Here is a 13,222-nt window from a genome sequence, read left to right on the forward strand (position 1 = left end):
CGTCAAGGGGGCGTATTACACCTTTTAACCTTACATATATTTCATGAAATTCATCATAGCCAATACAACTCCAGACAAGTTGATTTGGCGTTTATTATGACTAACGTGTATGACAGTGTGTTGCACTTTGTATGATTTGATTTTTACAAACATTGCAAAGACCGATCAATAAAAAATCGTGAGAAATTCTGCTAATTTGTGACCGTCAGTTATTAAGATTACAGTGAGTGTTTTAATAATTAATCAGTAAAACGCTGAAGCATCTGTTCCTGTGTGATTTTCATTGAATAAACATAGGTATGCCGCTGTAATCCAGCAGGATCCTAAGTGGTTACATGACATTTAACACATTTTTACATGATTTCAGACTTAAATTTACATGACGTCATGTTTACATCGCATAAACGAAGTTTACATGACGCGTAATCTTCATTATTTTTAACTGTGTACTTCTTTCCAAATAGCCAGACGTCCATTCTTCCCGTGAAGGGAATTGTGTGGTAAATGTCCTGTAAGGAAAGTGACAAGCAATTGTGAGATCACTTGAAGCAAGGACCATGTTGTCCCAATTCATCAAAAGTGGAAACAACGAAGTGTGTTTAGATCCAGTATCCATAAACAGTAAGAGCAAGAACGTTGTTTAAGATGTATGTAGTGGCACAACGTCGAGAAAAGCCTCGAGCGCTACCGTGGGAGTTGTAGAGAACGCACCAAGTTGGAAATTTAGAACAACTCTGACATACTTCACCTGATCAGTTACATTAATCTCAGAGCCAAAATGACGTAAAGGTCGAAATCCATCGCGGTTTCATCTTTCCGTAAAAAGAACAATAGATGTTTTATTATTAAAGGCCATATTGGTGAAACCAACTCTCGACTACCTGAAGAGCACTTTGCATCAGGTCGAACAGAGTGGTTATGCACACACCAACTGTCAGAGCTAGATACTCGTCGGCAAATCCATAAGTTGAAAAACCGCTATTATTGAGTTCCCTCAATAGCGTATCTGCTACGAGATTCCACAAAAGTGATGACAAGACTCCTCCTTGGAGCATCCGCAAACACTAAATTTTCGAATCGCTGCTTGACGCAATGTCGATGATCGATAATGCGTTCCAGAGGTCATACTGATTGGTTTAAAACTCTTCGCTTCTTCATACGACGCACGTCCTCCTTTCGGGATAAACTTTACAGTAATATCACGCCAGGGTCTAGGAGTATACCCGGTAGCAAAACTGCTTACAAGTAGCTTTTTCAAAACATGTTTGATAAACTCAAATCTCTTTTAGAACAGAACAGGATAAATCCCATCCGCTCCTGGAGATTTGAAAGGAGTAAATCTATAAAGTGCCCGTTGAATCGATTGAGTATTTACAATACTGCGAGCCGAAGCCAGAGACTCGTAACTACAGGAAAATACATTTGATTCATCCGTAGATGCTATGTCCACACATCCGGGGAAGTGTGTATTGAATAAACATTCTAAAACTTCTTCATCAGAAGAAGTAAAGTCAGCATTAGGTAAGCGAATTTCGTTCACTTGGAAATCCTTAGATTTTGCAAGGATTTTGTTCAGCCGACTGACTTCACTCAAACTGTAAATATTTGTACAAAGGTTTTCCAGCCGAAACGTTCAGCATAACGAAGAGCCTTCTTGTAAGCCTTGCAAGCCGACTTGAACGACTCTGATCGTACTGAACAGCGTCTGTTCCAACTCCTTCTACATTATTTCCTGAGTCTAGTCAGATCGGAATTCCACTATGGGGTCCCTCTTATAGTTTTCACAGACAGCAGAGGACATGCTTCTTCAAAAGCTTCCATAATGTAGTTTAAAGTTGTTTTTCGTAATACCGGTTAAAATTGTTTTTCGTAATACCGGATAAAGAGAGACCAAAAGACAGGGTCAATGGTAGGACATTGAAGATAGATTCGGTATGAGATTTAAGATCCGAGGTACTTATATGCATCGGACAGAAGGCAGTGCTAGTTCTGGGATACATTATGACGCAACTGTTTTATTTGGTCATCAAATAAAATATTTCGGGAAACGGTTTACAAACTAACTTTATTCAACGTTCTTACTGATACGCACTCGGATACAGAATGAATGGAAAACTAGTCAATGGAGAGGAATGCGCGCGTAATGAATGACGTACAAAAGGGTCGTTTACAAATTACATTCTCATGTGGCGTTCAATAACTAAATAATGCAACATCCTCCCTGTTTTATAAAAAAAGAAATTATTCAAGACAGTAATCTTCGAAACGAACTGGTAATTTGACATTTCTCTTAGATCTAACATTTTAACCCTCCTCGATCATTGGATCACAAGATGATCTGGTAATTCTCGTAGTATTCGACGGCTTCGGTGTTGAGATCAGTTCCGGAGTAATGGTAGTAGGTACGCTCGTATCCACCTCGTCGTTAGGTATCGGCAACTGCAAATCACTATTAGACCTTTCTGGAACAGTTGCTTCGACGTTTGAAGCAATAGCTGGATTGGTACTCACTTCAGGCGTTTCAGGTTCATTACGTGGTTTCAAGTGCACTAGATCACGTCGATATTGTGCACCATTTACGTCTACAACATACGATCGCTCATTTAATTTGTTACTGACTCTCGCAGGTGTCCACTTTTTGGTGACTTCTGGGTTTAGTTGTACATAGACTGCGGATCCTGTTTCCAACTGCGGAAGATTTTTGGTTTTTCGAACGTACTGAAACTTTGCTTTACTTCTTCTTTCTTCAATTGCTTCTGGTACTTCTGTTACAAGTTTTCGCTTTAGGTATGCCACAGCGAGTGTTTCTTCAGTAATCTTGGCGCTATTTTCACGGCTGCTTCAGCTTTTCCGTTAGCTTGTTGATGATGGGGAGCCGAAGTTGAATGGCAGAAATCCCAGTCTCTTGCAAATTGCCTCCATTCTCTGTTGATAAAATTTGTTTCGTTGTCTGAAATAACCTGTTGAGGTTTTCCGTAGGGCCCAGATAGCCGTAGCGGTAAACGCGCAGCTATTCAGCAAGACCAAGCTGAGGGTCGTGGGTTCGAATCCCACCGGTCGAGGATCTTTTCGGGTTGGAAATTTTCTCGACTTCCCAGGGCATAGAGTATCTTCGTACCTGCCACACGATATACACATGCAAAAATGGTCATTGGCATAGTAAGCTCTCAGTTAATAACTGTGGAAGTGCTCATAAGAACACTAAGCTGAGAAGCAGGCTCTGTCCCAGTGGGGACGTAACGCCAGAAAGAAGAAGGTTTTCCGTATCGCGAAAAGTTGGATTTGCATGCAGCAATCGTCGACTTCGGTGTTAAATCTTTCAGCAGGTCAGCTTCGAAAAAATCCGAATAGTGGTCAACAGTCACAAGAAATTTGCAGCTTTTTCCTTGGTAGTCTGCGAAGAGCACGTCCATTGACACCAACTGAAATGGATACACCGGAATAGGGTGGCTTTGCGTCGGGGCTGGAGCTTGAGACGGTTGAAATTTAGCACAGATGCTGCATTTTGCGACGACTTCCCTAATCTGGGCACTCATGCCAGGCCAGAAAAGATTGGCGCGTGCCAACTTTAAACAAAAAGTTCTCTGAAACAATTTAATCGTAGATTTGAATAATTTTAGTTCAAATTGACGCAATTATTTCTAACCAATCACCACTGCCTCAACATCATTATAATTAAACACGAAGAGTTTTTAGGTCGATAATGATTCCCTTTTTTTATTTTTTACAGGAAACTCCCGTATCAACAAAATCCACCGATAATCAAGCAGATTACACTCCAAAACAAAACAAGTAAGAATAGCTAAGTATAAGCGCAGCAAATGAAAACGTAAACGTTTCATCCAAACCCATTAAATGTCAAATGCATCAAACTAGTCCGCCAACAAGTGAGGAAGTCCATAAACCACAACCAAATCATACAATGTAAACACTAGCCAAAAATGTTCACCCCTCAGCAAAATACGAATTACAACCAAACCGAACCGTAGCTTGAAAAATATGTGTAAACTCATAAACGTTTTGAACGGGACATCAAAGCAAGCCACGGCGTGTCCCACGCGGTTTTGCTAAACATAAAGTTTGGATAAATGGTTTTATATATTACTTTGAATAACGAGCATGGATGTTAAAGAAACTAGTTATTATACCTACATAGTGAGAGTAAGAACAAAGGTGTCATTTGTAGCGTACCGTTATAAAACCGCGTACAACTTTTGCTGACTATTTATTGATAAAATGATTGACTAGGCGATAGAGATGAGCACATATAACCAACAGTAAACGCTAGAAATTTAGGGATTTTTAACTGTCGTGCAACAGAGATCAATGATAAATGAAGAACAAATAATGCCTTTCCAAATAAATGAACACATAAATGTTGAGATGTTTTTACCGGTGCAAGCACAAAACGCGGAATCACCCTAAACAGATACAAATCCATTGGAATAAAACAAATAAAAAACTGACAACAAACTGATCGAATCAATTTGAGAGTTTTTAAAATCAAAATTAGACTTTAATCAAGATTAGACAAATTAATTTATTTAACACGAAATAAAACATTTTCATATTGCTTGATTTTTTGAAACATTTGACAATTTTAATCGATTGTTTAGCACAAGTTCAGAGTATTTAAAACACCTTCCATCCCCTATTTACTCACCAAAAAAGGTGAAGACAGGCGAACGTTGACAGACAAAGCGCCGTGACGAAACAAAAGAAATTGAGGTAAAGCTTAATTCTACATTAAACACTAATTGAGAGACAGATGGAGAAGGGAAAAATCAATTTATGAAGAAAGATGTAGTGAAACTTATTTAAACAGTAAGAATTGACAACACATCTTACATTTAATCTTAGAAAGTAGCGTTAAACAATAAACGAAGCAAAACATAGAGACTGTACCTACCGAAATATGAAAACAAAATAAATTATTACTAGCGATGAAAATCCTTCTAATTTAGGTAAACTTTTCAGACCAACCTGATTTTGGATTTTTTAAGTAAGTTAAGTTTGTAATCCCGTAAGAACTTTTGGAGCAGAAATTACCGTGAAAAAAAAATCGAAAAATTGACTTGAAGTCATCCAAATGTTGAGGTGACACTAAACCAAACAAGTCGAGATATATGTAGGTTTTACAAAAATAAATGAAAACATAAAATCAATCTGACAGCTGTCAGCTGTCAACTGATCCGACATCTGTCTCGTCAAGATTAGCGACAACATTATAACCAATCTAACTAATAATCCACTTAAAACTACGGGTAGGGCCTAGCAATCGACCATATTTATATAAGCGTAACTTCCACTTCCTCACAGACAAACGGACGCGAGAATTCAATCGCGATGACGGTCTTTTCGTGGCGTCAATATGTAATACTCATAGCGAAAACATGTGTACTAGCGTCAGCTTGGATCCTTTCGATGGCCCCTTGACTTGAATCCAAACCAAATGAATGTAAATCTGCTGTCACCGAATGCACAAGCTGAATAAAGAGGGCGTTTTTATGAAACAGATGTTGTAGAAAAGGAAAAACAAATGCCGCCAATTTGAACAATTTTGAAAACATGTTAGCCAACCACCAACCAACACAAAACATATATACAATAGAGATAACTGTTTTAGAGAACAAGATTCCAATAACTGTTTGTAGTGAAAATGCAAGTTGCTAATGATTGTAAAACTAAACAGAGAAAATGGTAGAAATAAACGTCAAACAAATGCTTGTACTTCAAACAAAGCAGCCCAAAAATCGCGGGACGATTTTGCGTGCACTTTTTTGTCCAACTACCCAAAGTGACATTAAAATGTTTGTAAACAATCAAATGTCATTACACAGTACCATCCTTTTAATCCTTTCCCAACGCTGTGCGAATCGGAACTGCTGAGCGGTGATTTTGACAGCTTCATTCCTTCTAAACAGAACCGTCAAGCAACAGTTCGAGAACAATAGATGTCAATTAAGATGACGTGTATTCCCCACTTGCCAACAATCCTCCGCAGACATTTTCCGCCATTTTTTCAGCACGCAAACAATAGAACGATAATACAAATCGCAGGCAAAAAATAGTGCAACAAAACCTGAATGTGTTCATTCCGCGAAACATAATTCCACATCCAACATTCACGCATTTATCTCGAAAACTCCAACCCTAAATTCAGTCAAATAATACTAGAGAAGATCTGAATAGATTTGATATCAGTATTAGCTCTGTTCAATGCCATTGTTTGAACTTATCTGCGGTAAAATCTTTCTTAATAAAATGTTCAAACTGAGGTCAGAGTTGACAGTAATCCGAAGAAGCATTTTTTCGCCATGTATAGCTTGGCATTGGACAGAACCAATGAAAATTAAAACTTCATGATACCAATACTCCAACCGTCACCATTTTTTAACACTACCGTCACCACAACCACCAACAGTGAGAACACTATATAGTTTATAACGGACAGTCAGTATAAGCATTTTTGAAAATATGAATTCATGTGAGAATAAATAAAAACCCAAACTGGAAACAATCAAGAGGAATATGCATATAATAACAATGTGTTTGAGACCATGAAACTAGAAGAAAACCCCAAGCTGATTAGTGTTTGGATAGATGACGAAAGAAATCCTTGTGCGATTCAAGTGTAGAAAACAAGTTGGGACAGAGCCCGCCGCTGCGATTTTTCGGATGGTAGGGGGCGATCCATAAATTACGTAAGACAATTTTCTAGATTTTTCAACACACCCCTCCCCCTCCCCCTCATGGTAAGATTATTTGTATGGAAATAAAAAATAAATTCTACGTCGCGTAAGAAATCTCAAACCTTCCCTCCCCCCGTAAACCCTTATGTAATTAACCCCTCTACCGGCAGCTTCATATTTTGCCGCAATAAAAATATTGAAACCTCGATAACTTTTATGTTTCTCAATATTTTTAAACCATTATTTCACAAGTTCTCAAAAAACTTTTCTAGTTTTAGAATCGAATCTGTGTCGATATTGAGCATTGGTCAACTGGATCCTGAGATGTTCCGAAATTCCTTGGAGGACCGACGCTTAGTCGTAACCTGAGAGAGACTCGCGAAGAGGAAAAATATCAACGTCATATGCAACCCAGATTCCCCTCTCACGAAACGTCAAATGCAGCCCACCGTTTTTATGGCTGAAAAGGTGAAAAGTATTGTGTTCAAAGTAAACTGTTATTAAAAACCTCAATCGGCGGAGCAGTCTTTTCCAAAGTTGCTGATAAATCTAAGCAGAAGATTAATTATTTCTAATGTCTGCTACGTTTGCTGGCATGAAATTTCACTCAAACGGCTATTTATGATTCGATGTGATGCAAACTCAATCATTTTTTGCTGAGAGGTTCATGTGAGGGTTTGAACGGCTTGCGCATAATTGGTATAAACACAAAGTGGAATAAGAAAAAAACTCAGCAATCACAGAAAAAGAAGACCGTCTTCGCGAGTCTCGTCTCAGGTCGTAACCCACGTAAATTTCTCAGTCTACATAATTTTTATCGTATTCGGATATTCACTCTTCGGAACAATACATTAATGAGAGTATGTTGTGAAAAAATGAAACAATTTGATGCAGCCGTCATTTGAGTAATGACATTCATGTGTCTGGTACCACGCTGGTAAAATAAAGACCTTAAAAACTTCAATGAACATTTCGTAATTTTCAGATATATCTTAGAATACTTAACCGATTTATATTATTTTTTCAGAGTAGCTTCTTATCATCTAGCTTTGTTCAGCCCACATGTTATTTTTTGATAAATTGACGTAAACTAAAATGGCCGCCAAAGACATTTTATTTGGAGAATGTCGGTCCCCCAAGGAACATCGTAATATGTTTAAAACCAGATATCGACAAAGATTTTTAAATTAGAAGAGTTTTTTGAGATCTTGTGAAAAAATGGTGCAAAAATATCAAGAAACAAAAAAGTTATCAAGGTTTGAATATTTTTTACCGCAAACATGAATCTGCCGGTAGAGGTGTTAATGGACTGCCCCTAAGCCTGTTTAAAAGCTGGATGTAGCTCTTGGGAGGAGGGAGTGTTTGAACTGAATACATACTGAATATTCTTTTTGCTATTTTCATCCCAAACCTTTTATTTTTTTTTAGGTATTTGCTCATTTCAAAACAAATATCGCTTAACTTTTCAACATTCAGAGGCTCTCTTTGTGTACCGTTATCCGGGGTATCATTGATCAGCGGGGTAACATTGAACGGAATGACCCATCTCGTAAAAAGTTCGTATCATCATTTAGTGATGAAATATTTCCAAAGCATGAATTGCGCTTCTCCTTCTTATATTAATAAGCTAATGAAAATAAAGATGTTTTCGAAAAATGCATTTAGTTCATGCGTAAATTTAACATTTTTTTGAAACAACGAATTAAATGGTTAAGGATGACACTACCGAAGATTCATGACTCACATAAGTTGTGCAAGCGATATAAGAAAGGAAAATGTGATTCTTAGTAAAAAATGGCATCGCCAAAAACGATTCCGTCGTCAAAACATTCATAAGAATTTTCAATTAGGCAACATTAACGAATTACTGTTAAGAATGTACAATTTCCTTAGGAAATTGCCTACCTTTAGGCGTATTTCGCGGTTTGAGGTGTTTTTATTTTTAAAATAACTTAAAAAGTAAATTACTTGTAATAGTTTGGTTTTCATATTCGGCTTCAGGGGCCATGATTTAAGTAAGTGACAACATTTTCAATATAACCGAACGTTGTTTACATGGGTGATCAATGTTACCCCATATCAGCTAAATCAAAAAATCACTTTAAACATTTATTTAAAAAAACTTAAATCTTTTGAAAACAAAAATACAGTATATAGACACGAGCGGTGGGTACCAGTACTTGTTTTGAAAATACAAAACTTGCGGCATTTGGATTTTAAAATAAAAACATTAAGAAATATCTGTGATTACACGTCCAATTGAAACTCTTTAAGTCGCATTCGAAAGGCAAAGAGTTATTCTTACTTCGTATGCATTTTTCCAAAAACATTTTTTAAATTTTGTATACTAAATTTGTAATTGAAATTGTTACATTTTTCAAAAAAAAAAAACACTGAAAAATCATATTTAATTTCCTCAGCATTGGGTCGACCAAAATTTTAAATCAAAGTGTCATTAGAATCGTAATCTTATATTTTTTGAAGAAACCCCACGAAATTTTGGGGGAAAAATCTGGAAAATATTCAAAATCAATAAAACAGTCAGTCAAGTCATCGTGCAAAAGTTTGGGTTCACCTGAGCCGCACGCTCATCATTTTTATCAATATCTCTGCCATTTTTCAACCGATTTTAATAGTTTAAAGCTTTTTTGAGCGAAAATAATGGCGCGTACATGATTGGTTTGAGATTTCACAGATTTAAGTAAGTTCAAATGAACCCAAACTTTTGCGCGATACACCATACTGAGGAGTGAACCCAAACTTTTGCACGATGACTTGACTGATTTTGAATATTTTTCAGATTTTTCCGCAAAAATTTCATGAGTGCTCTTCAAAGTATATAAGATTACGATTCTAATGACACCTTGTTTTAAAATGTTGGTCGATCCAATGCTGAGGAAATTAGCTATGTTTTTTCAGTGTGTTTTTTTAAAAATGTCACAACTTTAAGTACAAATGTAGTATACAAAGATCAAAGAATGTTTAAGAAAAATACATACGAAGTAAGGATAACTCTTTGCCTTTCGAATGCGGTCTAGAGACTTTCCATTGGACGTTTAATCACAGAGATATGGACTGAACACTTTTGCATGTTTTTTAGGGGGTGAACCCAAACTTATGTACGGGAGTGTATATCCAATGCCTAGCCCGAGAGCGCATTGCACAGTGGTCCAGGAATCAGTTTTACGCGGAAAGATGCATTTTGAGCTTTAGAATGAAACATTAGACAAAAACGGTCTTCTACAAAGTTGTTTGTATTAGTAAGGCAATTTGTTTGGTGTTATTGAAAATTAGAGTGGACCACATTTTCATTGAAATTGTGTAACTAACTTTCTTATTTGTAGAAATTATATTATACATGCTTCAGCAATTTCAAGCAACTTTGTCAAAGAAAGTTTTTTTGTATCTCTTAAATTGACCGATTTGAAGCTTTTTTCTTGCAGTGACATAGAGTGGTCCGAACAAAACTGGTTTTCTGGCTCTAGAGTTTTCAATTCAAATATCTCATCAAAGTAGTCTATGAAACACTCTTAGAGCTTTGAAAAATGCGCAATTTGGAGAGTGAAGAAACTAGCTATCTCCTTCTGTTTAGGAGTTATTGTTGTTTTTCTCTCAAAAACATGCCTACTTTGATTGTGAATTTCTCTGATTGGGGCAAACATAAAAAATATCTTTTGACGGCATTCAAAAGACAAAATAAAATTGTATATTATATCAAAAAATTACAGATGTGTTATCTTTATAACTCTAATAAAATGCCTTGAAAAACAAAGGATTTTAAGCAGAAAAACATTAATAATTTTTGAACTAAAATAGATATCATAAATATTTTTGCATGAAAATTTGCGTTTTGTTAAGTTCTTAAAGTCGTTCATAGACCGCTTTGGCGAGAAATCTGAAATAAGAAAGATAGGGCTCTAAAACTATTTTGAAGATTTTCATAGAACGTATTTCTTTATTATTTTGCATTTTGAGCATGAAAATGAAATTTTAGACAAAAATGATCTTCTACAAAATTGTTTCTAAAAATGTAAGGTTTCATACTGTGTCATTAGAAACTAGGGTGGTCCACAATATCACACATATCATATAATCAACTTTTTTATTTGCAAAAATACTGGTATATGCTCTTAGGCAAAGCGGTAGAACTTGAATAGAATTTCGATCAACTTTGTCAAAAAAGTTTTTCTGTAGCTCAAAATTTGACCTATCTAGCGCATTTTTTCCTAATCATCGCAGGGTGGTCCAACAAAACTCTAGTTTTTTAAATATTATTTGCTCGCCATAGACGGCATGAACGACTTTTAGAGCATAACAAAACGAAAATTTTCATTCAAAAAGATTGGTGATATCTATTTTAGTTCAAAAGTTATTAAAGTTTTTGTGATAAAAAATATTTGACTTTCAAGACGTTTTATAAAAGTTACAAAAAATAACACATCTATAATTTTTTTCATATAATATACAATTTTATTTTGTCTTTTGAACGCCGTCAGAAGATATTTTGTATGTTTGCCCCAATCAGAGAAATTCACAATCAAAGTAGGCATGTTTTTGAGAGAAAAACAACAATAACTCCTAAACGAAAGGAGATAGCGAGTTTCTCCACTCATCAAATTACGCATTTTTCAAAGCTCTAAAAGTGTTTCATAGACTACTTTGATGAGAAACTTGAATTGAAAACTCTAGAGCCAGAACACCAGTTTTGTTCGGACCACCCTATGTCACCGTAGGAAAAAAGCTCTAAATCGGTCAATTTAAGAGATAAAAAAAACTTTTTTTGGCAAAGTTGCTTGGCTAGTGTAGTGGGCTATTCCTATACCTAAAAAGCAATGCGCTCTCGGGCTAGGCATAGGATATATATAGAAAGCGTTGTGTTTGGATGGGCATCTAATTCTTCCGAAAGAGGTGCACTTTGCGAAAAAGGACCACGTGATTATTGAGCTGAAATCGAATTCAGGTTAACTTCTGCGTTCATGAGTCCTCTCATGGCATAGTGGTAACGCGCCCCAACTAGAGATCGGGGAGTCGTGAGTTATATTCTCACTGAGAAGACGTGTAACTTTTTCGCAAATCTTCACATCAATTTGTCCATCTAATCCAATTGCAAATTATATGTAATGTTTAGCTTTTCGATAGTTGTTAAACTTCCACTCGGCTGGTTAGCCGTAAACCACGATTCATAATTAAAAACAAGTATAAACCTATTGTTAAGTAATAGACCAAATACTGATCTCTAGCGGGAAAAAAAAAATCGAGGTACATTCGATCTTTATAATCTGCTGGTTTAGATATTTTGCCATCTGTAGTCGATTGCAAAAGAGTATTTTTCTTCATACTTGCAAAAATGGAAGATTTCTCGTAATGCTTCCAAAACTCAACATATAATATTCCAACATAAAACAAAAGATCTATATTTAACACTTTCTAATAGACATGTTGTCACGATGAGAGAGGTTCCAATAAATTGGTGTCATCAAAAATAACATTGAGGGCATTCATGTAAAAAATAACAAATATTTAAAATGCCTTTATCCACTTATTAACATAAATCAGATCTTAAATTAAACGGTTTAAATTTTCAAAAAAAAATGGGCTGGAAATTGTTGTATGCTGTACCAATTCGGACTAGCTGTTGTAATACCAGGAAGAAAGCACTGCTGAGGATTCAAAATAAAATATTGATTATGATTCTGAACCTCCCTCCTGGTATAATGGGTTAATGTTGAAACATTGGAACAAATGTCGAAGAAAATTATCAACTCCCGAGCTGGGAAGAATATCGTAATAATTATCAACATTCACCGTGGTCAAAGTAAAAGCAAGAATCTCACTCCTTCGTGGACTCGTCTGGATCAAAATGTAAATGTCTAAATGGAAGCATAATTATCATAATTTTATTAGCATCCAGCTACACGACTGTCTGTCGCGTGTTAAATACTACCCGTACTGTCCTGATGCCTGCCATCATTTCCATCAACCGGCTCTTTCGTTTCCCGTTGTCATCCATTGCAGAGGATAGTTACATATATTTAAATGAAGATGGAGACAACTTCGCGAATTTTCCGCAGAATGCGCGGCGCAACTCGTCGTCTGGTGATGGCTCCTCTTGGTAAAGTGCGAGATTGAAATGTAATTTATTCGAGTAATCTGCAGAAGAGCAGAATGACGGGACCATTCGAATGGAAGGAAGCGTCGCCATTGCCGCTGACACAATTAGTTTGAGGAAAAGTTAATTAATTCCATTTCTTTGCTCGAGTGGCGAAATAACTTTCTCTGGGACGACGAGAGGCAGACGAACGTTTGGCAGAACAATGCGTCGCGAAAATGAGACGATAATCAAAGCTCTCTATTTAGCTATTCAAATTTGTGGAGCGAAATATGAAGGAAGATGAGTGGAATGAAATGTAGACTACCTTCAACTATACTGTCGAACTCACTAAAGGCGAAAAGCCAGTATAATAAAAATACTAATAATGATAATAGCAGCAATCTGACAAAATGTTTATTGGTGCGCAAAATTACTGACG

The 13,222-nt window shown here is 36.3% G+C and overlaps 1 protein-coding gene across 1 annotated transcript in view; it reads left to right on the forward strand.

Annotated features, from left to right (window-relative positions):
- The window catches only part of LOC5577938, a 474,522-nt gene extending 467,945 nt beyond the window's left edge, over nt 1-6,577 (forward strand). Inside the window, exon 10 of the mRNA XM_021857707.1 lies at nt 3,731-6,577. The gene's annotated coding sequence lies outside the window, so the exon portion shown is untranslated. The remainder of the gene's footprint in view (nt 1-3,730) is intronic.
- The last annotated feature ends 6,645 nt before the right edge of the window (nt 6,578-13,222 follow it).

This window comes from Aedes aegypti, chromosome 1, assembly GCF_002204515.2.
Source record: "Aedes aegypti strain LVP_AGWG chromosome 1, AaegL5.0 Primary Assembly, whole genome shotgun sequence".
In the NCBI taxonomy this organism is placed as follows: Eukaryota; Metazoa; Arthropoda; class Insecta; order Diptera; family Culicidae; genus Aedes; species Aedes aegypti.